Source organism: Argopecten irradians, chromosome 3 (assembly GCF_041381155.1).
Source record: "Argopecten irradians isolate NY chromosome 3, Ai_NY, whole genome shotgun sequence".
NCBI classification, from domain to species: Eukaryota; Metazoa; Mollusca; class Bivalvia; order Pectinida; family Pectinidae; genus Argopecten; species Argopecten irradians.
The window spans coordinates 50,217,683-50,244,196 of NC_091136.1; the positions used below are offsets into that span (position 1 = coordinate 50,217,683).

Genomic DNA, 26,514 nt, shown 5'->3' on the forward strand with positions numbered 1-26,514 from the left:
ACAATGTACCGCTGATATGTTACAATGTACCGCTGATACAATGTATGTTACAATGTACTTCTGATATGTTACAATGTACCGCTGATATGTTTTATGTTACAATGTTCTTCTGATATGTTACAATGTACCTCTGATACAATGTATGTTACAACGTACCACTGATATGTTATAATGTATCGCTGATATGTTACAATGTACCGCTGATATGTTACAATTTACCGCTGATATGTTACAATGTTCCGCTGATATGTTACAATGTACCGCTGATATGTTACAATGACCGCTGATATGTTACAATGCACCGCTGATATGTTACAATGTACCACTGATACAATGTATGTTACAATGTACCGCTGATATGTTACAATGTACCTCTGATACAATGTATGTTACAACGTACCACTGATATGTTATAATGTATCGCTGATATGTTACAATGTACCGCTGATATGTTACAATTTACCGCTGATATGTTACAATGTACCGCTGATATGTTACAATGTACCGCTGATATGTTACAATGACCGCTGATATGTTACAATGCACCGCTGATATGTTACAATGTACCTCTGATACAATGTATGTTACAATGTACCGCTGATATGTTACAATGTACCGCTGATATGTTACAATGTACCTCTGGTAAAATGTATGTTACAATGTACCGCTGATATGTTACAATTTACCTCTGATACAATGTACCGCTGATATGTTACAATGTACCGCTGATATGTTACAATGTACCGCTGATATGTTGCAATGTACCGCTGATATGTTACAATGTACCTCTGATACAATGTATGTTACAATGTACTTCTGATATGTTACAATGTACCTCTGATACATAAGCAATGCCATCCAAATGTGCTGATCTAACGAGTCGGATCGCTCGCACACGTTTGTTGTGCGGAGGAAAATATCACGAGTGTGCGTAGCACATGATCGAGGGATATTTTCCATCCGTGCAACAAACGAGTGTGATCCGACTCGTCAGACGAATACATATGGGTGGTTGTATATTTTTCACATACTGGGTACCGTTATTATGATGACGTTTTGATGATTTCTAGAGTTTTAGTCATAACCGTTTCGCTTTAGGTCTACTTATGAGTAATCGTGAAAAAGTTTTCCTCCGATAACTTAAATTCTCCATACTGTGCTGATCATGCGAAATTTCATTTAGTCTATATTGTGCAAATACAATCTATCTGAGTATCTAAACATCAATTTCACATTTATATGATGCTGGTCAAACTATAATCTTAGAAATGAATACATTAAAATTCTTGAAACTAATGTTTTCTCATCTGTAACATAAATTCTCCCAACACAGTCTCTACGTCATTGCTAGTCAAACCACGTCACAATTCATTCATTAAAATGAAAACACATTGATGTGGGTCATTCTGACCACATCATATGTCATATTATATTTCACCGCATTTCTTGAAAACAAAGTGTATGCTATACTGTAATTTGCATATTTCAGAGTTATCTGACCTTGCGGGTTGGTATTAATTGTGACGTCATGTGTTTTCGAGCGTAATGTCATTATTTCAAGAGAAAACGACGTGAATTATGCTCACAAAATAATGACGTAGCAATCGATACCTACTCGAAAGGGACATATATTAGTTGTTTAATAGTAATAATGTATATAGAGAATACATGGTTAGTATCTTACAATACAAGGTTAAAGCCTCGTCATATCGCCTTTCCGTGTCGAACACCAAAATAAAACTTGTATTGTAAGATACTAACCTTGTATTCTGTTCATTATGCAACCATTATGACATTCAAATGAAAGCAAATAGATAGGTTATTTACTTGTTTTCGCTCGAAGCGAGAGACTTCTTTGATGCGGATGAAAAGATTCATTCATGTAACCGAACGAGAGTGTACTCCTTTTTACATATGCAAACAGTACCAATAATTCTATTCAGTGTGTAATATCACCGAAACAATTTTAATAATACTCAAAAAACAATAATTACTCATCAAAGAAATAATTAACATTACATACCTTAGCTATGAGCCAAGAAAAAGACGATACCACCATACAATATTTTCGATACCGTAAAAATGACGTTATTCCGGTGAATGTGACTTCACTTTTTAGCGAGACTGAATGACTTTTCATTCACCGGAAGGTTCAAGTTCTGGGTTAAGTTAGAAAAAGTTCCGTCAGTAATGGAACACATTCACGCGATCGTACTGACCGATAAAGCATTTCGTATTGACGGATGAAGCACAAGTTAATCCGGCAGTAGTTATCCGCAGTTGCAGGATAAATATTTACTAGACTGTGTTTAATTTCATAGCGCATTATTGTGGTGTATATAAAGTCGCTTAGATCTAGTACCGATATGAAGTATTCTTAAAGGTCAGTAACGCGGGATTGTTTACTTATGCTTGCAGCCAGAGTTAGAGCATGGCCAAACTAGGTGACCGGAATAATAGTAAATTGTTACAGTACCTATATAGTAGCAACTACATGGAGTGTTCTGGAAAGAATGACAGGACATCGCATGGTCCATGCACATGTTTATTGCCAATGTAGGTGACCGAAATAGTAGTAAACTGTTACAGAATAAGTATGGTATTGACTACGTGGAATGTTCTGGGAGGAATGACAGGACATCACGTAGTCAACACACCTGTTTAGCTGCGCAGTAAAGTTTTTAATACAAAATGCGCATATCACAGCCGCTTCTGACAGTCTCAACCAGGTCCAGTCGGAGAATCAAAACATTTATATTTTGGTAAGCCTGCATCAGGCGCCGGTAAGTGTATATTCTAAAGTAAATTAAGTAAATTTTGACAGTTTATGATGAGCTGGGTAACCTTTTGGGACAAGTATTGTTCCAACGGCACGTGGACCAGTCACGTACCCATTTTAAATAAAGGACCCCACTAGGCTTAGTCAGACGGACACTAAGACTGATACTGAGACGGACACGAGACTGAAACTAGACTGAGACTAGACATCTGCACCGGGTACTTCCACATCACACACTACATCTACCTAAGACAGCGCTTCCGCAAGGGTCATTGCATTGAGAGAGAGAGCGCGATCATTTGTACATCTTCAGGCTGAATAAAAACTTCAGTCGTCAACAGGCTTCGTATGCTACTCCTTGTCTTTGTTTCCATCCAACAAACTTTCGATAGGACGATGTTCACGGGAAATGCTCTATTAAGCTATGTTGATAAACACATACATGTATGCAAGCTACTTCTAAATATTAGCATGATATTTTAGGAATGAATTTCAATACAGGTACTGTATTCTTGATTATTCTTTTTTTATTTCATGCTTCGACTGCAGAGGGGATTTCCCTAAAATGCGTGTTGTGTGAAAAGGGAATTCTCTTAGAAGTAGTTCCGGCCATAAGGGTAATGCAAGAGTTTATGTTACAATATACCGTTGATATGTTACAATGTGCCGATGACATGTTACAATATACCGCTGATATGTTACAATGTACCGCTGATATATTCAATTTGGCTTATGATCACCCTTGTTTTGACCTTTACCCTTTCGTTTCGTATTTTGCCTCCGGAACTAATCATTAAAACAATCCGAGGAGTTCGAATGTATTCACAAACCGAAAGTAGCACAGAGAATCTCTACTTCTTTTGAGACAGTTAAACATGTGGATGTTACAGAGTTTAATGTTATAACATAATTATGCATCGTTTTGAGTCTCCTTTAGTCGATATTCAAAACGTTTAACAGACAAGAGGAGTCGTACGCGTATAAATTTGTAGGCTTAATGAAGAAACAGAGACATTGGACATGTACGTAATACAACTAGTTAAATCTATGTCTATGCAATAATGGTCGCATTCATCTGATTGAAGATTATGTCATGTTATTATAAATACACGTACCTTGTTAATTTTCTGAAACTTTAGACATAAATTGCTTACATGTATGTGTACAAGAGACGCTAGGTACAGTATCAATCATCAATGGGGAACCTCAAAAATACCTCAAAAATACATATATGTTCCATTTCTCATTTTCCTATACCAGCACACATATATTACATGTATTTTTACATATATAGTTGTTCGCACTGTTGGGCCCTAATACAGACTTAACACATACATGTATAAATTTTTCACAATAGCAGTAACACATTATTTTTATCTTCAGCAGCAACATGACCCATAGAAGTCCATTGTGTTTCCACAAGGGTCAGTTAAAACTGGTTGATAAAAATTAAGAAGTAAAACAATTCTGCATATGCAATCTAGGGAAATTAAATTAACTCATATACATATATTCACACATACCATGAGTATACATACATGCAATTGTATATGTGTAACTTTAATAAAAGCCAATGAATTAATCCTTATAAGATTTCATACATAAGAAGGTTCATATATGTCATAAGCACATTTTCTTAAATATGTTTTTTGCAATTTATTGGCTAGGGTAGTATGAGATGAAGAGCTAATTTTGTTGTAACCATAATTGGTACATAGATAGTTCCACATATGCCACATGTATAGGAGACAACAAAACAACAACAAAATAACACAAACATAAACAACACCTTTTTTAGCACAAGAAAAATATCTAGTTGCCCATAATATAAAAAAAACCCCAAATGTCTGTTTTTCAGATATTTTTCATTTAATTTTTTTTTAATAAAGTAGTTAAATAGTTAAGGGGAACCATTTTTGGGTAAATTCATTAACAGTGTTATTTTCAGTAGCCACTGTTTTTTCAATTTGTTTTATTTTACAAAACTGTTTCTTACAGCTCTCAAAATTTGGTTGGGTCTTCCTGAAGCGACAGTTATAAATATGGTATTTGATTATTAGTATCAAATGATTAATAACAGGTGGTCCGATTTCACAAATAAATAGTATATCTCTTATTCCCAAATCTTCACCTATATGAAAGTTGTTTTGGCTTATATTATTTAACCAATTTTTGAATTCTTTCCATATTTTGTCTACTTTGCCACAATAAATTAGTAAGTGTTCAATAGTCTCTGGAGAGTTCTTACAGAAGGTACATAATCATCATCAATTACATTAATTTGGTGTAAAAAAGTATTTGTAGTTAGAGAGTGTTTTGGCTACAAGCTATAGCATCTTTACATTATTCTTTTCACTAAGTTATATACTGACAATGCCATTGAGATTTCTTTTTGATAGAAAGAAATTTTTATCTCATATTTTTCCAAAATGTAATATATACAGTGTTCCTGTACAATTGTGAAAATGAATCAATGTTTCTAAGACTTTTTGTCACTTTTACAAGCAGTAGGCCTATACGACATTATGCTGAGATCTGAGAATAATAGCATAATGAATTCTCAATGCCATCATATGGGAATTTTTCCCTCAAATCACAGGAGTTTGACGTTCTGTCAATAATATATAGTATACATATATAAAAAATACCCCTATATACTATATATAGGGGTATTTTTATATATGTAGGCTATACAATATATTATTGACAGAACGTCAAACTCCTGTGCTCAAATTGTGCCCCGCCCCCCTGCACACCAAGACCTAGATCCGCCCCTGTTTAAAATATATAGTGCATAGAAAGTATTTGTATAAATTTATGTTAACATTGTAAGCTACCGTTATTTACATGCTAACTAAACCTGCTATCTTAATTGACAAAAACGACAAGATTTTAACAATGGAAACATACCGTGTTCAGAAACATATATACATAGAGATTGGCAACTCCGCCATTTTCACGAACGGCAAATGTACCTCTGTAAGTGTTTAGGGGTTTTTAGATAAACTTTTCAATAGTTAAATACAGCAGAATAACTTTGATATGTTATAAAAGTTCAGTAATTTTCAGATGGTTTGAGTACAATTTTGGATAGAAAAAATAATATTTTAACTGATGTATTAATAAAACAAAATGCACTTCCGGTTTTAAATGTGGGATTTTCGAAAAACCAGGTAAAATTGCCTATTTTCATGCTTTCAAAAATCATATTAAATAAAATCAATCGGGAAAACCAGTCACATCAAACCATGATATAATGTTTAAACTTTGTGTTGATGCAAAAATATCATGTTTAAAAGAATACACTTAGAAGTTAGCCAAGGGAAAATGCCTATAAACCGGAGGTCCCGCTGCCTGTCAACAAAGACAAAGAAGGAGTTTCCAATTTCTATGTATATATGTTTCTGCCGTGTTTAAATGAGAAGCGCCGAATAAAGTCCGAGGCATTCGGAAGAGCTGTAATTTCTTCGGAAATTTCGGCATTGTTCCAATCCATTACTTACACGAATTCTTATATTCTTTTATATACATAAAATGTCATATTGTTGGCAATTATTATTTCTTACTTAATTCAAAGATAACATTGAAATGTATTCTCTGTATATTGATACGCAGGGAATCGCATACCTAAAAATACGAAACATATTTATACAAATTAAATGCCAGCTACCGGCGCTGACAAGAGGGGTCGTTTGGAGCCTTCGATATGTTACAATGTACTGCCGGTATGTTACAATGTACCGCTGATATGTTACAATGTACCGATGACATGTGACAATGTACCACTGATATGTTACAATAAACCGTTGATATGTTACAATGTACCGCTGATATGTTACAATGTACCGCTGATATGTTACAATGTCCCGTTGATATGTTACAATGTATCGCTGATATGTTACAATGTACTGCCGGTATGTTACAATGTATCGCTGATATGTTACAATGTACCGTTGATATGTTACAATGTACCGCTGATATGTTACAACGTACCACTGATATGTTACAATGTACCGTTGATATGTTACAATGTACCGCTGATATGTTACAATGTACTGCCGGTATGTTACAATGTACCGTTGATATGTTACAATGTACCGCTGATATGTTACAATGTACTGCCGGTATGTTACAATGTACCGCTGATATGTTACAATGTACCGATGACATGTGACAATGTACCACTGATATGTTACAATAAACCGTTGATATGTTACAATGTACCGCTGATATGTTACAATGTACCGCTGATATGTTACAATGTCCCGTTGATATGTTACAATGTACCGCTGATATGTTACAATGTACTGCCGGTATGTTACAATGTACCGCTGATATGTTACAATGTACCGTTGATATGTTACAATGTACCGTTGATATGTTATAATGTACCGCTGATATGTTACAATGCACCGCTGATATGTTACAATGTACCACTGATATGTTACAATGTACCGTTGATATGTTACAATGTACCGATGACATGTGACAATGTACCACTGATATGTTACAATGTACCGTTGATATGTTACAATGTACCGCTGATATGTTACAATGTACCGCTGATATGTTACAATGTACCATTGATATGTTACAATGTACTGCCGGTATGTTACAACGTACCACTGATATGTTACAATGTACCGTTGATATGTTATAATGTACCGCTGATATGTTAAACAACGTACCACTGATATGTGACAATGTACCGCTGATATGTTACAATGTACCGCTGATATGTTACAATATACCGTTGATATGTTACAATGTACCGCTGATATGTTACAACGTACACTGATATGTTACCACGCCGGTATGTTACAATGTACCGTTGATATGTTACAATGTACCGCTGATATGTTACAATGTACTGCCGGTATGTTACAATGTACTGCCGGTATGTTACAATGTACCGCTGATATGTTACAATGTACTGCTGATATGTTACAATGTACTGCCGATATGTTACAATTTACCTCTGATACAATGCACCGTTGATATGTTACAATGTACCGCTGATATGTTACAATGTACCAATGATAATTCATGAAATATTCATGAACTTCAACTCGCAGCAGTATGCACAAAACATTCATGAACGATCATGAATATTCATGAACTTGAGTCGTGTTCATGAAGTTTAATGAATGCAAGTTGGAGTCAGCGGCATCTGAATTTCATGAACTCTACGGGGGGATCAAGAATTGAAATTTTCAAACCAATATCAAATAAAATTCTTATGACAATAATTATAATCCATATATTTATATAACATCATGAAATCACCAAGAGTTTACTGTGTTCATTATATTTTCATACTGCCACCGATAAGCGCTAACAAAATCTGTTTTCAGTGATACGCAGCAATAATTTTCATAATACATTCCAGGTAACTTAGCATTTGTCCAAAATAAACCTATATTTGTAAAGCATGATAGTTTATACGGATACTTTAATTCAATAACATTTGACAAAATTTCACAAACCAATATCTCTGCATAATCACTAAAGCAATATCAGTGTGCAACAATTTCATGTTGAAAAAGAACTGCAGATAAATCAAAACTTACTGAAAGTGTTCATCAGTGCTTAAGGGAATCCAGGAATGCAATAACCCGTTCATTAATGTGCCAACATTTCTCTTTTAAGATGTATAATGTTTCCCTTTACACATGCCAGGAGATACAGCAGTCATTTTGGATTGTGACTCTTTTGGCGGGAAATATATATAGTGACAAGTCATGTGACTACAGTGGATATTCATTAACATTCATCAAAATGAATGAAATAGCATGTCAGGAATCATTCATGAAGTTTTATGCATAATTGATTCTTAAAATTCTTAAAAATGAATGAAACATTTTCAGCCATTTTGAAGAATTTTGATTAATATTAGTCATGCATAAAAATTCTTGACACATTGTTCATGAACAATCATGAATGTTTCATAGATTCATAAAACTTCGTGAAGAGTTCATGAGGGTCATTTGATGAATATTCATGAACTTTTTTCAAGAACCATAATCTACTAATATTCTTGAAAGTTCATGAATCATTCATGAATATTCCTGATGGCATGAATACTATCTCGCAATGTACATCTGTTACAATATACCACTGATATGTTACAATGTACCGCTGATGTGTTACAATGTACCGTTGATATGTTACAATGTACCACTGATATGTTACAATGTACCTCTGATACAATGTATGTTACAATGTACCGTTGATATGTTACAATTTACCGCTGATTTGCTACAATGTACCGCTGATATGTTACAATGTACCGTTGATGTGTTACATTGTACCGCTACCTGCATGATGCTTGTGTGTCTTGACGATGTTATGGCACTTTTAGAAATTTCCGTTTGTAAATGAATACATCCTGCAACCCGTTAATCTCACATTGTAACAGAAATAAGATTTTTGAATCGGTTATAGTCCCTCATTGATCAATGAAAACTAAAACGGAACGTCTGCAGTAAAATCTTTCAATTATTTAATTCCGTGCTAGAAAACATACAATTACAATAACATGTTCTCGAGTTTGCAGAATAAAAGCGTCACATGCTCTTGTACAGCTGGATAACATGGCAGAAGGAAGGTAAAGGAATTTCTATGGTACATAATACACGAAAGATCTGAAAAGAAAACAATATACATGACAGACGAGGTATATATACGCAAAAAAGACCAATGGTTGAATATAAGGTAAAAACACCAAGGAAATATCTCATCATGACTTTCACCTTTTATGATTCGTGTTTTGATATTGTGCAATACCAAAAATCACTATATAGTCATTTAAAAGGCCCGCTGCCTTTCCGAAAAAAAAATCCTAAAACAAATAATAAAATCTATATAAAAGCCTAAGAGAAAATTACAGCGCCAAACATATGCAAGCTTCCCTGTGTAATTTATCTTCACAATGAAAATTCTTTTCGCTATTTTGTCGTCTGGTGCAGTGATTATAAACTAATGCGCGGTAATAAAGACGACGACGGGAAAGATAATACGACCCGCGTTATGAAAATTAACATTTGATTGATTGTAAGTAAATTGTTTAGAAGTTAATGGTAAGTGTAGTATAAACATTGAGCTTATAACATTTGTGACTCAATCTTGCTTTTTTTTTTTCTTTCATTACAAAAAATCAGAGCCGTTTCGGAAAGGCAGTTGGCCTTTCAAATACGGGTTTTATTTTTAATATGCTGTATGGTTGAATAACTATCAGCATCCAGCAGGAAAAATAGCGCTTTTCGCGCCAGACATATGCACTCAGATAAGATTGTACTGGTTGCAATTTAGAATCTGTAAAACAAATTCATTACTATGCTATCCTGTTGTAATTCGATGCTGTGCATCAAACGAGAAAATACTGCGTTTAGTATAATTAATAAGACCCATTCACAATTTCTATCGATATGCTATTTAGGAACAAAGTTTAGTTATATACACGTTTATACGTACCATCCGATAAAAGGTCACAGTAGACCTAAACCAAAACCTCCTCCTAAACCAAAACCTCCTCCTAAACCAAGACCTCCTCCGAAAGGTCCATAGCCGCCATAATAAGGATATCCTCCATAGTAGCCTCCATATGGGTAATAGCCTCCATAGTATCCGCCGTAAGGGAAACCACCTAGTCTTCTGGCAAGCCCAATTCCAGCTCCAATTCCAAGAAGTCTACTAAACCTTCTTCTCCTCCTCCTCCTCGGTTGAGCTTCAACGTCCACCAGTAAAGCGCAGACAAGAAGGAGAACGAGAAAATACTTCATTTTTAAGTTTCTCCTGAAAAGCAGTAATAGATAAAGATCATACAAACAATAATTCTATTTCGAGGTTTTTGATATATATTTATGAATTCAAGGTATGAATCTCTTCATCTAAGAAGATTTTTAAAAGCATAGCAATCCCTTTTATCCAGTGTACGAAATTACACTAAAAAACAATTGCTCAATTGTATAGCGTCACTATATAACCACTGGGAGTAACCATATCTTCCAAACTACCTATAGATAGATCCTCTATCACAGACCGATAAGTGATAATTTATACGAGCTTCATTATAAATACTAGAAAGTTATGGTCACGCCCCTGTCAACAAGTAACCTTTACACAATGTGATGATTACTGAGTACATGTAATGTATCTTTAATTGCTTTCCGCACACAAACATAATCCGTAAAAGATGTCATTTGTTGGTTTCTCCTTTCTATTCAACGCAATTAAAAAAACAAACGGCGTTTGATTTCCTCGTTAACGATCTACTCAATTAGTTGGTCATTGACCGTAATGTTAACTTATGACACTTAATGATCGACGACGTCTTATCACATGAACATTGTCGAGACTTTGTGTGAGATAAGATAAATATATTATCATTGGACTATTATTGTGACTTTGTGGAAGCTCTATAAGATAATTATATAATCATTGGAATGCTCTTTTCGTAATTGATTGTTGTTTAGATTGTAACTGAATGTGGACAAATTTTGTAGCAAATTAAGAGTTGAAGAGTAAAATAAAGTTGCATATTAAACCTTGCCTGACCGAGAATTAATTATAATGTCAGATTTCGTGAATTAATTTTCCTGAGTGTGTAGATTGTTACTCCATCAAGCTGTATGTTTCTTATGAGCTAAATACTAGCTGTACGGCGGCTGAGTTAAAACAATGACATTTGTCTTACGATAAATCATTCAAATATAGCAGTTCTACACAGCTTCTAACTTACTATACTACAATGTTCAAGGGTGGGTGATATATCTATATGCATTGTCATTTCACTACAACAACTTGATATAGATATTTGTATTTCATTAGCAATTAACGCTTATTATAGTACGTACGTTAACCGCTTTTCGTGATTTTTAAGTTAGCAACTTTCTATCAGATGAAAAACTTTCCGAAAAGAAGGCAATTTAGAAACATAAAGAACGAACTCTACCCACGCTATTGTAGTTGACCTTTTCATCACTGATATGTTTTCATTTAGTACATAATTAGATCATTGTAGTCACCCTAACCTAAAACGAAGGCAAACATTTGCTGCTAAATATAAGGAGTGAAGAATGTAAGGACAATGGTTTGGCTTAGAAATAGGACTCATTCTTGTACCACGTGATACCCTATCACGTTTGTGCGGCACTATTGTTTCTATTTGTGATGGAATGATGTCAAATGACGTTATCGCAGGATAACGTCATTTCAGCGGGAAAATTACAAATAGTTACGTCTATCACCACTGGAGATATTAGTCCCGCTCAAACGTTATCGGATATCACGTGGTACGTGATTGAGTCTCATTGTTGCTGTTGAATTCTTACTAACTTTGACGGCATATCGAGTTTGAATTCAATATTTTCACTTTCAGTCGCATATATCGATTTAAACCCTAAAGAAGGTGTAAACAAGTAAATGTAGGTCGTTGTGTTCAAGTGATGAAAAGTGTTTATTTAAGGATACGTGCCTCGGAGTTTTAACGTACGATTCCATAAATTTTCAAATGGATTATTTTTTTAAAATCAATACGCAACGTCGACGTCTATATTGTGACGTCATGGTAACGTCGATTTTTTTTTTTGCGCCATTCTCGGATTTTTTCTTCATAGTAGTTTTCAGAAATTCGGATTTAGTATGAAAAGAAATAAATAGATTAAAGATTAAGTACATTTGCCTTGGAGTTTTTCTGTTTGTTTTCTGTTTGTTGTATCATTTAGAATCATTTGACATGATAATCGACTTGAAATGTCCGAAAAACTGATAAATATTAGTATGTTTTGTTACAGAATTTTTAGATAATAAAACTGACTATATTTAGAAAGCTATTGATATCACAAGTACAAGTGGAATTACATGGCAGCATTAGCCATGATGTTAATGACTCAATTATTTGAGGTTAAATCTCATCACAGCGTCATAGATAACGACATTTTGATGCTCTCGTTTTACATTCATTAGTGCATCTTTATTAAGTAGATGTATGGTTAGGATTAACCGGAACAGTTTTATCTTAAGGGAATTTAACACACCACATTGTACTCTAACAGCGAAGTAGCAGTTTATGATCATATATTTGTGTGTTACAGATTCCTACAACATAAGCCTTCTCTGAAGTACCGTATAGCTTGCTATTTTCACGCCAATAATTCTGTATTTTCTCGCAGGACATACCTATGATTGCGAAAACTTGACATGCAAAAAATGCAAAAATGTTCAATTAAATATATCCTGGAAGCTCAATCGCCAAATTTTAAAATTAAAAACATATATATAAAATTTTAGCGCAGTGTGCAGTTTGAATAGGCCAATGAATAAGGAATTCGCAATAATTTATGCGCTAAAGTTAAACAGATTTTACAGTTACAGACTGTTGTAATATTTTAACACAAAAAGGACACTAATATATCGACGGTATCCTGTAGACGTGTTTGTTCTAGGCCTATAAAGTACGATATAATGTAAGTAGAGTTCAACTCTATAATATTTATTCTAAATAATGTTGTATAAACATAAGCGATACTCTTGCATTGAGTATGTCTTTTTTCGTATATAAAACAAACAAGAACACTATATGAGTTGCAATTTATTGTTTTTTTTTTTTAATTTTTACATAATAAAGTTACGTTTGAAGACAAATTGAAGGATACTGTTTAGTAGGTCCAGGCTCTCCTATCAGATCTGTCTGAAAAAAATGTTACAAGGCACTTATGATGATGCATATCTTTTATACACTCATAGTATATAATTGGTACACGATGGACATGTAAAATGTAATATGAAAAATAAGCATTTACCTTCAAAATAATCTTTGCTAATGTTTGCAATTAAGATCAACTCTGAGATCAAAATACATAAATAAATCAATATACCCAAAGAACAGTTAATATCATTTTAGGGACGCATTCTTCTGAGGTTTCAGTCGTGTTTCGGCATAGAACAAAGTCGTTATGAGATTTTCAGGTACAATTTATCAATATTTGTAGCAAGTTGTAAGTTGCAAATTTTGTCAGAGAATTACATTTCTATTCTTAGTAGATATTGTTATACGGAGAATTTAAGAAATTGCCAGATTGGCGGCCATTCTGAAAATGTGTTTTTCCCGCTTTGAATAGAGCAAAAGTTTTACCATTTTTTTTACATATACTGTTTTTACATAAATCATTACTGCGGCAGAATATTTAGCTGTATCGAGCTAATATTAGCTATAAATATTTGGTTGATGGAAAGTAAAATATTAAGCATTAACGTGTGGAATGATACTCTTTTGTCACTTAATACTGACATTTAGTGGTAATTTGAGCACTTTTAATTTTAACTCTAAAATGTTGAAAAATAACAATTATTTAAATGGGGCAAAAACTTAAGTTCACGCAACCCCCATTTTTCTGCCTGATTTAGAAAGAGCAATGTATTTACAAAAGTTTAATACCAGGTCTTTTCTATAAACGGTAAAATTTTGCAAAATATTGGTAAAAATAGTGCATTTTGTAACTCAAAACTAATTAAGGGGTAGGGGTAATATATGTTGTTATTCTGAGAAAAAATATGAGTCTTATTAATCATAACTAGTTAAAAAAGACCCCCAAAAATAATTTCTACATAAATCCATGAAAATCAAACACCACACTAGGAAATTATGGCTTTAATCTCTCGTGTATATGGTCGAAACGGCAAAATTCTCATAAAATCCAATATTTTGTCCATAAGTTAATTTCTCAAGTTTTTAACATTTTGATTAAAAAAAATCAATTTTTTTTTTCTTACCTCATGTCACTAGTAATGATGTGCAATGTGTTGTTCTGGATAGCCAAAAAGTGTTCTAAACCCACGAGATATCCAAAAAAACGATCCCAACCTTTGGAACCAGTCCCAGATATTCCATTGCGCATGTGCCACCTGAACCAGTAAACAAAGGACAAGGACGATCATCAACGTTTTTCTCATGGTGGCATCCGCTGGAATATCATAAACATAACACATAAAAACACACAACTTTTATGGTGGCAACATGCTTTATGCATGGTTGTATGTAGTTCGACAATAATTAGTATAAAACGGTCCAAGTACAGTTTTAAAGTATAAAAAATATAAGAAATCAATATTTTTTCTAATTAAAGTAATTGAATACCATCAACATTTCTGAACATACATGTAATTATTGCAAAAATGTATGACGTTTTCCCGGTGGATATATATCACCCACCTTTTTGCACACCACTATATCAACAGTCAAAATCTTATTTCATCATAATCATATTTAAATTGGCCAATATGTGATGTAATTGTGGTAGAAACAAGTTACACAACCCGTATTTCTTGAATATGAAGTTAAATAAAAAAATATAGAATGTTTCTATTGTTAAAATCCTTACACTCAGGAGAAAATAAAAACTACATATTTATATTGAATGCCACGAAAAGCCCAACGACTTGTCTTCGTCCGCATGTACAGCATATGTATGCAGTCCGATAATGTGCCCATTTTGAGGTGTGTATGTATTGGTGGTACGTCAACTGGGGCAATATAGACAATTAATGAAAATATTTACGAAAATATATCATACACGAAAACTTTGACTCTGTAATATCGATAAGTTCAGTTCCATTCATATTAGAAAAAAACAACATCAAAGTAAAGGAAATAATTGGTATTTGTCACTTTAAAGTAACACATAAAAATATAAGTCCAAGCTGAGACAAGGAATATACTCTTACCTTGAAGCCACCCTTGGAATAGTAAGACAAGTGACCGCTGTAAGCTTTTGAGAGCGTTATTTAGGTCATGGACACTTCTTATGTTGATCTATATGCTAATGTTATACTACATTAGGAACGATTGACGTTTTGAGTGATAATACTATTGTAATGATAAGTATTAAATGTATTTCATTGTATCGTGACGAAGCACCTGACTAAAGGTTACCACAAAGTTCTCCGACGACAGCTTTCGTTCTTGTTAAATAAAAATAATTGTAAATCACTGAGTAGAAGTTACATGATGATCACTGAGTAGAAGTTACATGATGATATCGTTTTAACATACCGTTATTTCTGGGTAATTAAACGATGTTTACATCATAAGATGACAAATGGGGATTATATGTAGGAAACTATTACCAAATTTGAAAAACTCGTGTTAAAATATGCTTAAATGAGTAGGTATTCATTTATCTAAAACTTAATTTCAAACAAAAATAACTTTACAATATGAATTCGGATTATACATCTAGTTGTATTTTTTAAATGAAAAAATTAAATCATTTTACAGTAAAACACAGTTATAACGAACCTCTGGGCACCAACGAACTCACGAATATATTATTTATGAGCATAGCTCATCATAGATATAATACAGATATCTTATCTTAAAGAAACCTTGAAAGAGAAAGTTAATTACTATGTTATAAAAGAACAACTGGATAATTTTACATAGACCACATTGTTAAAGTTTGTTAATGTTTTGTGATGTATTATTAAACAAAGGAATATTAGTTAGCTATCGCGTTCTTTAATTAAAGTCTAGGTTTTCATATAACACTAGATAGAAAAACAGTTTGGGTCTCTAAGCTCAATCTCAAACCAGAGTAGCCTTGTTGAAATCAGGCGCATTTTCACTAAAAAATACTAAAATTCTAATGTTTTTACCATTTCATTATCAAAATTGAAATTTATAATTAGCCAGGCAATCAGCGGCTGGGGTAAAATTTTATCCTGGGCTCAATCTTGTATACACAGGGGCAATTTCGAAGGTATTTTTTTTCATTAAGTTGGTTGTTTTCTTTAAAAATTAATATATTCATGTTCGTAAAAAGAACTTGTTTTATTGTATCGTTATAAAGACACGTGCTACTATAAATGAATAATACACGTGGATTTATAAGGTTAATCCAGACTGATAACCTGCATGCAATCTGTCAGTTCGGAGTATTTGGGATTTATTTTACAAAATCATAAAAAAATGTCTGATATTTCTTCCCGCGAGGTATACCCTTGGTGGGGTAATACTCGGATAATTTCGGCATGTCACGGGCTATTTGTTTAATTTTCAATATTGATTTTCTTTCTCACCTTTTAAGAAAAAAATAATGATCAGGGTTTCATAGAAGCAGAATGAAGAAAAGTACTTCTTTAATGTAGGAATTTAACATATTTTGTTGTTTAAAATATTTCATTTGAAAGTCCCAAGTTTTATTATCACTCCTATTACTGTTGTGGTTTTGTATATGAACTAAACAGCTTAACTGTTATCTGACGAATTTCAAACAACGCATCAAATTAAGTTATTCATTACTAAAGTTGATACAAATAAAAGTTTAATGGAAGTCTTGAAAACAACAAGAAAATAAAATTTGGTTGTTCACATGTTGAAAAACCTCATAAAACGTCCCCTCTGAAACGATCACTTCTGTTATCTCTTCCATTTTAACGGGAGGGACAATTATTATAACAGAAGTGACAAATACATGCAGTCCATACCTGTACTTCTAGCAAATTATTTGACAACTTGTTTTAAATGTAACAGTCCTCATATTCCCCAAGTTCACAACCTTGTAGTGAACTGATATGTGGTTATATTCAATAAGATGATTTTACCATTATGTGACAGGAGGGACATATCATGTAATAGCAGTGACCCAAAAAGACATACACTAGTACTGAAGTCTATGTACTTTTATTAAACGCTAGGATTCAGCATTCCTTTTTCACTTTTTGTTTACATTCAAACATCCATTTAAAGAGAAATTACAGTAACTGCAAATCTACAGTTAATGGATTTTTGTCTTACAACAAGAGTGTCATCAGGTTCAGATATGATAGCAGTGACATGCGAGCAATGATTGAACAAATTTATTGCTAAGAAACTTTCATGAATTCGATACTTCAAGTTGAAATAGAAACTTTAAGGCAATGTGTTGTTCAATGCGAATATAGAAATTCTCCAGTATGATGTTTGTATTTTGCAATAGGAGATAAATTCTATTTCGTAACAGTAGTAAATTAGATAATATACAAATGTATGTGTAACAGGAGTGACAAATACAAGCAATGGTTGAACAGAATTATTGCTTTAGAAATTTTATGAATTTATGATTAAGTTGAATTATGCTTTAAGGTAATGTGTGATGCAATAAGAAAATCCTCAATTACTAGAAGTAATATAATCTTTTCATTTTGCAATAAGAGAGAAATTCATCTTGTAACAGTAGTGACTTTGGTTCTTGTTCTATTTTTCTGCTAGAAATATATTCAGATAAAAAATGAAAATACAAATATGAGATATCACTTGTCTTCTGAATTTTAACATGGAGTTTGTGATTTTTATTCATATATCATGACACTTTTCATCTGCTAAAGAAATGTCCATCCTGTTAAAATTAATCAATGAAGAACAAACCTGACTGTTCCAAAACTCTGTTTAATCTGACCCACAAATTCGTTCCATAGTTGTAAAGGGTTAGTTCGTATTTTTGTTTTGTTTTATTGAGTTATTGATTTTTCTTTTGTGCTTTGAGTTTTGTAATTTTATCTCAAATGTAATTGCTTGATAAGTATCACGGTCCAATGCTCAACTGCATTGTATGTTTTGAATACTGAAAACCCTCATTGTATATTTCCTAATACTGAACTTTATGGCAAATTGATGGCGATAATTGTACTTTTCCTAATACCTGTCTGTATCGTATATTGAGGCCAGTATTTTATACTTCCTTAAACCTAACTGTATGGTATATTGATGGCTTGTATTGTATATTTCCTAATACCTGTCTGTATCCTACAGTTTTTTGATGCCAGTATTTTATACTTCATAATACCGAACTGTATGGTATATTGAAGACCAGCATTTTATATCTTTCCTAATACCTGTCTGTATCGTATATCGCCACCCTGAAGAACTCGACGTTTAGGTAATGATGTCACATCTATATTGACTAATGCAATGGTTGTCTGCATGGTAAATCGAAGGCCAATATTTTTTCCTAATATTGGTCTGTACTTGCAATATGTTCATGTTTGCTTTCTCTGGATATTATCTATTTCTGTCCACAAAAAAGTGAATCTCGTCTCCTTATAGAAATAGTGACAATCTAACAAATATTGTGTAAACGATACTGCTGCATCGGGTATGTGTTTTCATACATTGAACAAACAGCAAACCGTATACAAAGTTATTTATTGATTTGACTTTTGCTTTTACATAAATAAAATGTAGCTGAAAGACTATCATCCAGAAGAGCTTTAAATAGTGAAATGCCCTACTCCTCCTACGTTCTATCTGAAATATAACAACAAGTATATTACAATGCGTATCGCACATAATAGTATATCAATGTTACACAACAGTCATGAACACTACATCAAAATAAAATCGTTTACTTGTAGCACAATAAAATCCTGACCATCTGTAACAACAACAAATAAGTAAATGAATGAAATAAAATGAACGATAAAAAGTTCCAAATAAAAAGTTTATTTTTATGTTTACTTCTCATAGAAATATCACAGCGCGTTTTACATTTAAATGTGATGAAGAAAAGCTTAAGCAATAGCCTCTTACTTTTTATCGTTAGTAATGCTGTATCATATACGGTTCTGGATAACCAAAGATTCTGTCACGTAATTTTGTAAAACCTTCTTGTATTGCTTTAAACCAATCCCAGTCATAGTCAGTTATAAAATTCCATCGATTCCAGAATCGTCCATGTGTCACCTGAACCAGTAAGCACAGAACCAGAATTATCATCCACGTTTTTCTCATCCTGGCTGCCGCTGGAATATCATAATACATATCATTTAAAATAATTTGAAATAATAAGAGAAATATCTAATATCAAATATTGAATATAAACTTCATTATAGAATCATAACATACTATCGAGGGCTATATCCATAAGTGTACCATTTGTTAATGTTACCTCTCCCGAGGTAGTTGCCGAATATTTCTAACATACACCAATGACCTGTATCGTTTGGAAGCGATGAGTTAACAAATTCCGAGCATAAGTTGGAAGCAACATTAAATGCGTGTTGATTACATGAGGTGTATTTGTTGTCAAATATATCAATTGGATATTTTTGTGAATGAAGGTCTACGACTACTCAAATAAGAAAGTAAGCTCAGGTGAAAAGATGTGTTCGCTAAAATTAAATTGTTATTGCTTGTTTTTTGTTGCTACGCCTCTGCTGAATGCATTAGATCAAGTTGAGAGATATGTGTAAAGTCTGTCAAAATATTCATTTAGCGATAAATCCGAATTTATCGTGCGCACATGCAGCCTGTGCCGGGCATAGCGAAACGTTTTATTTATAGGATTCAGCTTACCTTTATAGTTATACTTTCAGATATATATATTTTCATCTGTATTTTTATCTGATTTTGTGACTCTGTTTATAAGCCTATTGTAAAAGAAGTCATGTAACTTGTTATTCATATCGACCTGGGTTGATAATAATGGTTTAACTTTAAGTATTTTAGAGTTTTTAGAATTAATAGAACGTATACTGATTACGTTTATATACAAAACCTATAAGTTCTTATTGTTTTACCTGAATCGCAAATAATGCAAATGAGAATTAATTAATACATACGCTGAGAATGTGATCCATGGCAGAGGCAGGTATTAAATTTATTGTAAATCATGACCCTGTTACATACAATGCCACAATGTATAGATTTTTATAACTATACTTTTAAATTAGCATTAAATCATGACATGCTACTACATACATGTAATAATCTACTGTACAAGTATATAAGCAATTGTTTTTGTAACATTTTTTCCCTCGTTGCTACTGACGATAACCGTGGTACAAGTATCTAGAGTGTCAATTAAATTGCCGAGTAATGAAATTTCACTTGTAATGATCAAATTCAATGCAGATTACATTTTCAATACAAAGTAAGTAACTTTGCTCTCAGAATAACAGGAAGTTGCTAGAGAAAATATTAATGCATAGCATTCATAATTTGCTGGGGAGATGTACATTTGATCGGCAGGTAATAAGATTTTCAACCATGTGTGTGCCCCTTAGATTGTCACTGTTTATGTCTGGGCATCAGGAGAAATCAGTATACGTTTTTAATAAGAACTTTGATTGATAAGCTGATGATCAAGATAATAAAAAATTCTAAGACGATTTAAAGTGTAAGTAATCTAACAAAATAAAAAAATTCGAAGAAATAAGCAAAGTGATCCTTGTTTTTACATAAACATTTTTTTTCCTTATTTGTAATTTTTAGCATTTGAGATTCTTCCGTTGTTCCAGTAGTAAATTATACTATACATTATTGTACATAGAATTGCATTAATTTATACAAACATGTACAATGATCAATCTGCAATAAATTTGAAATGAAATATAACTTATATTTTACTTGTATTACTCGATGCATGTACATACCAGGGACCATTTCAAGACAAGATGTTTAAAATGAATAAATATACAATAAGGACAGTTTGTGAAACATATGTCTGGTGCGCATTATGATCCTCTAGGTTTAAATATAACTGTGCTAGCTAAGGGTATTAAATTCTCCTTGTTTCAGAAAGAGTATCATGTATGCAAATAGATCGTGCATGCCACGTAAGGACATTTTTCAAAGAAAGTTTGCATGTGTACTTGATTAGTTTCATATTAGACATAATTCAATAACTTTTAATCTCTATATGCATGACAAAGGGTTTCTATTTATAATTATAATAAAATAAAAATAAAAAAAAGGAAAAGAAAAAACCATGATAGTGAGTCAAAATATAAATCTTCCTATTCGTGTACATGTGCGGTGACTGAACCTCTTGTGCTATACGAACCTGTAACTGAAGATCATGGTTTTCATTTATACACAGTCTCGCTGATATCGAAATACAGTACAATATTTTGTCAATTATATGTTTTTCTCGTTATGTGCGACCACACCGGAAAAATACATATTTAGGAATAGGATTAACAGTGTTTATTTTATTGAAAAAGATGTTCAATGGTAGTTGATCCTCCGATATGCGCTCTATAAAAAATCGGGAAAACCCCTTCTAAAACTCGCAAATTACACGACTACGCAATTTTGCGATCGTGTAATAGATTATCTATTGCATTTTATAAACTGCTTTTTCACAAATACATTATATTTTATTTACATATTTAATGTAAAGTATAGAAATATAAGTATTTAGAAACCCCATATTTGATATTTTTTTAGTCTACTTTGATAATGGTCACGTATATACTAAGTCGAGACGGTCCGATATAACGAGTGGAACCATGCTTCTTTATAATTACCAATGATTGTTTTCTTATCTTCGTTATTTCCTGTATGTAGATCATATACACTTTCGTTAACTTCCATATATGCAGATAGGCGCCGTCTGCTATTCAATAGTTTTTATTTCATAGTACTGAAGGCTGAACGTTATCTATGTTTTGCCGCTTTAGGTTATATGTAAATTTTAAATAAATCACCCCATTTCATTAATTTTCAACTCATTGTTGATTTGTGTTGTAATTGTGACGTTGACAAATCATGAAATGAAATGATATATCTCATTATTAAAGTTTAAACGAATCGTAATTTATATAAAGCATTATTATATATTTAGCCGCTTGGGTAACTAGTCCGGTTGTTCCGGTTGTCGCTTAGGTTTTCGCAAAGAAAACCCCTTACAACATTGAGAACCGGCAAATCGCCTATTACATCATTAAAGGGACTAAATCGTTAAAAAATCATGTAATAAAAGATAAAAAGAATTATAGAACTAAAAATAATTATAAAAGTTGTGTACTTTGTCATAATAACAAAATTTAAAAGTTTGTATAACAATTTTGTTCACTATGGAGAAAAACTGAAAAAAAAATAGAAACGACCTAGTCACTATTTCATATCATTATCTTTCGGCGAGTGTAAACAATCCCTATGTGCATGCGCGACGCGTGAACATTCAAAACATCCGATCGAAGGAAATCTCATCTGTCTATTGGACATATCTGCTATCGACTGAAAACACAAATTTATCGACTACAGGTTCCTGATTACTGTGTTAAATATAATAAACGTTTAAACGTGTGCAGAAGTTTTGTGAAGAGTTTCTAAGTGTAAATAATCCTATACTGTACAAAATTTTTGCAGCCACAAAGAAGAGTTTTCATTATATTATATGGTTTTATACTTGCTTCTACCATTATTTTATTTTCATTTTTCATTTACCCGGGGGAGACTCCCGGAAACCCTCAAACACCAAAATCTCGCGCCTTCGGACGCTCCCACATTCATCAAAATGCATCATAAAATTCTAAATTGTAATATTTTTTCCCGGGAAAGACCCGGACCCCTCAAACACCATATTCTCGCGTATTCGGCGCTCGCAAATTCATCAAAATGCATCGTTAAACTCATCTTAGCCATTCTAAATCGTAATATTTTTTTTCTCGTAGGAGACTCCCGGCCCCCCAAACACCAAAATATCGCACCTTTGGCGCTCGCATTGCAATTTGCGTATTCATTAATTACCTTTTATCGACGCCACTGTCTATAAATGTATACACGTATTAGCTTCCCAAAAAGTTAAGAAGGCTACCATACAGCATTATTTATTAGGAAGCAATAATAGGAAAGCTTGACGAATTGTTCTGTTCACAGTTAGCTGTCATAGTTCTTACGACAATTCATTTTTGAAGAATAACAATTTAAATGCTTTCACATTTCAACAACGATATATAGAAAAAAATTATAAAGTAGATATGGTTGTGTGTTGAATTAAAGAATTAATCTCCTCTTGTGGGTGCGGGCGAGGAGGGGGGGGGTTCAATATTGAGGACCTTGCCTCCCCCCACCCTCGATTACGTTTCATCTTCCTACGCCACTGAGATACGCTGTAAATGTATCGGCTATGACGCTTAATCAGGCCAATGTAACCGATAAAATATAAGTTGCCTCTTAGTGTTGTTATTACATCTATATCCACTAGCCGGATGAGATTTTCAGCGACCTCGATTTCGAACTCAAATATGCACTCGGTTCTTTCCGTTGTAAACAGTCAATACCGACAGATACAATTTCTTGATGTGTTTGGCGATATTTTAACGTCGATAAACATTGCCAATAGTTCAAATTGGATGTCGTAATTTTGAAAACTGTCTTATTTCAGGTATAAGAACGTTTTTAGGAATTCAAAAACCCTAAGAAATCTATGTAAATCTAATGATTTAGTAACTTTAAAGTTTTTTCAGTTGGTATATGCTATCACTGCATTGCAAGGTTGGTTAAATTGGAAGATAATATATCGTTGGTGACCGATGATAACATAATGATATGGAAAATGGAATGAATATGGTTCTATATTTTCTAATATCATTAACCGCAATATTTATATTAACATGTTTTAAATGGAAATATCTAAGCATTACAACATTTGAGAAATATGAAACAAAGCAATATTTGCTCCAGGTAAAAAATACAGTTTTTTTTAAGAATAACTCCTACAACTATTCGACTTTAAAAATCTCATTTTGAAAAAAAAACAAAAACAAAAACAAAAGAAGAAAAATTCCGTCATTAACACAAATGACTAAATAAATGAAATAGTCAGTTATTTTTGGAAATTTTAACTCATGTCCTACGTATAAATCAACATAGTTAACCATTGTAACCAAAATAACAATATTTTTTTATATCAATTTAGTAGTCTTAATATTTATGATTTTGTAGCAAGTACTAAAATAAAAATACTTTATTCAATTGGACAATGACGTAATCACGTTATATTGCCTTATTGAGGTGTTTGTCCTACGTTTTAAGTAGGCTAGTTTAACGATGTACTGTGAATAAGCTATTTGAAATCACTTATATTAAAAAAACTTCAAAAAAAGCAAAAAAAAAAAAAAATAAAAAATAAAAAAACAACAACACAAAAACAATTTTTGTTTTGAATTAAATCATAAAAGCTGAAAGCTAAAACCAGACATGCATCCTTACCTTGTATCTAGATGTATGTGTCAGTCGTCCTTGTAATATAAAATAAGTGACACCACTAGCGATCTTTAAGTGCGACTTTCCAGGTCATGGACATTTCTTATATTGATCTATATGCTAATGTTATACTATATAGGGGCGATTACCGTCTTTAATGGTACACTATTTGAATGTTAATGTATTTTAAAGATGCTCCACCGCTGACAGATTATCAACGATACTCACCATTTGAACAATAATTGGAATTTTCATCGTGTATATATATGTCTAATTAACACAACATATAATATAAAATAATTCGTTTTGCTTTTTGTACATACGCAATCAGCACTTCATTCCATATAGGACATAGTGCCACGGAATTTTTCGGGATGCAATTAATTAATTTTGATATTTTTATCTCGAAGTAAAATGGGAAGCTCAATCATTTCAATGGTGGTAATGGTGTAAAGTAAGTAACTTGTGTAACTGAAGAAAAATACCAATTCATCTGCCCCTGTTTTTGATAGAACAAAAGTACCATTCGTCAGCGGTGGAGCATCTTTAATACATTTTATAGCATCGTGATGGATGATCTGTATTGATTAAGGAGGACCACGAAGTTCTGTGACGACATCTTTCGTTCTTATTAATATCCATTCATCTTTAAGAATAAATGACTTGTTGGTATTGTTATAACATACCATTATTTTCTGGGTAATGCTCGCGAGTTAAACAATGTTTTAATCATACGATACGGGCAATCCTTGTTAACTAGTACCATTCGACCAATTCAAAAGATAAACATTCCTGAAGATTCCTCTATCCGTGCTAAAGTATATTTAATTCTTGCATTTGAAACTTATGTCTGAGCAAAAACTAAATTTACACCATGAATTTAAAATATATATGTACTGGTTACGATCTTTTCAAAATGTCAAATGAAATCATTCCATCGTAAAAGACTCATTTGCTAATAATCATGAACAATACACTTGCATTTTTAAGGTTTATGCCGGATGATAACCCGCGGGGAATCTGCCAGTACTGATTATTTGAGATTTATTTTACAAAATCATAAAGGTTATACCGTAGCGCGGGTAATGCCCAATTCCGGTATGTGTTTTCTTCATTGGCTGTATCAAACTGATATGCACTTGCTGTATACAAAAACTGCATACATAGTTTATTTTTCAATCCAAATAAGACCGAAGATATATATATTTATACCATTTTAACCGTTGTTTGTGATAAAATGTGCATTTTAGATTAAATTACGTACAAAATCCCAATAACAATAAAAATAATAACCTGTTTTTTGTATTTTTTCGAAACATTAAGACAATTCAGCGTATGTTAAAAATAGTTATTAATACATGACCTTTTAAATGAAAATTAGTTTAATATTTATATTGCATATTAATTTTAAAACATATTCAGTCAATAATTGCACAATAAAAATTATTGTTTTCCGGTAAAATTATTTAAATGTGTGTGTTTTTTTAATCTTTTTATATACAGTGACAACTGTCTAATCCGACACCTGACTTTTCCGCCATCCTGTCAAATAACAATAGTCAACAACGATACTTGACTTTTCCAACACTCTGTTTCATGTGACAAGAACATATATTATGGTATGTGATAAAACAGGTTCCACTGTACAATCACTTTCTAAGAGTTTTGTTTTGTCGCATTATTTGTTGTTGTTGCTGTGTTTTGAGTTTAGGAGTTTATTTCCAATACAAATAACTGATATAAACCAATATGTGTTTTTTTGAAATAC

General features: G+C 32.6%; 1 protein-coding gene and 1 long non-coding RNA gene across 2 annotated transcripts in view; one reads left to right on the forward strand and one right to left on the reverse strand.

Moving 5' to 3' along the window:
- LOC138318963 (zinc finger protein-like 1 homolog) overlaps positions 1-26,514 on the forward strand; it is a 433,896-nt gene that overhangs the window by 51,484 nt on the left and 355,898 nt on the right. The window lies entirely within an intron of this gene.
- Positions 9,260-10,814, reverse strand: LOC138320073 (uncharacterized). The gene is made up of 3 exons (XR_011208084.1): positions 10,795-10,814; positions 10,253-10,573; positions 9,260-9,423 (listed from the first exon to the last, which is right to left on the reverse strand). It is a non-coding gene; the product is annotated as an uncharacterized lncRNA (long non-coding RNA).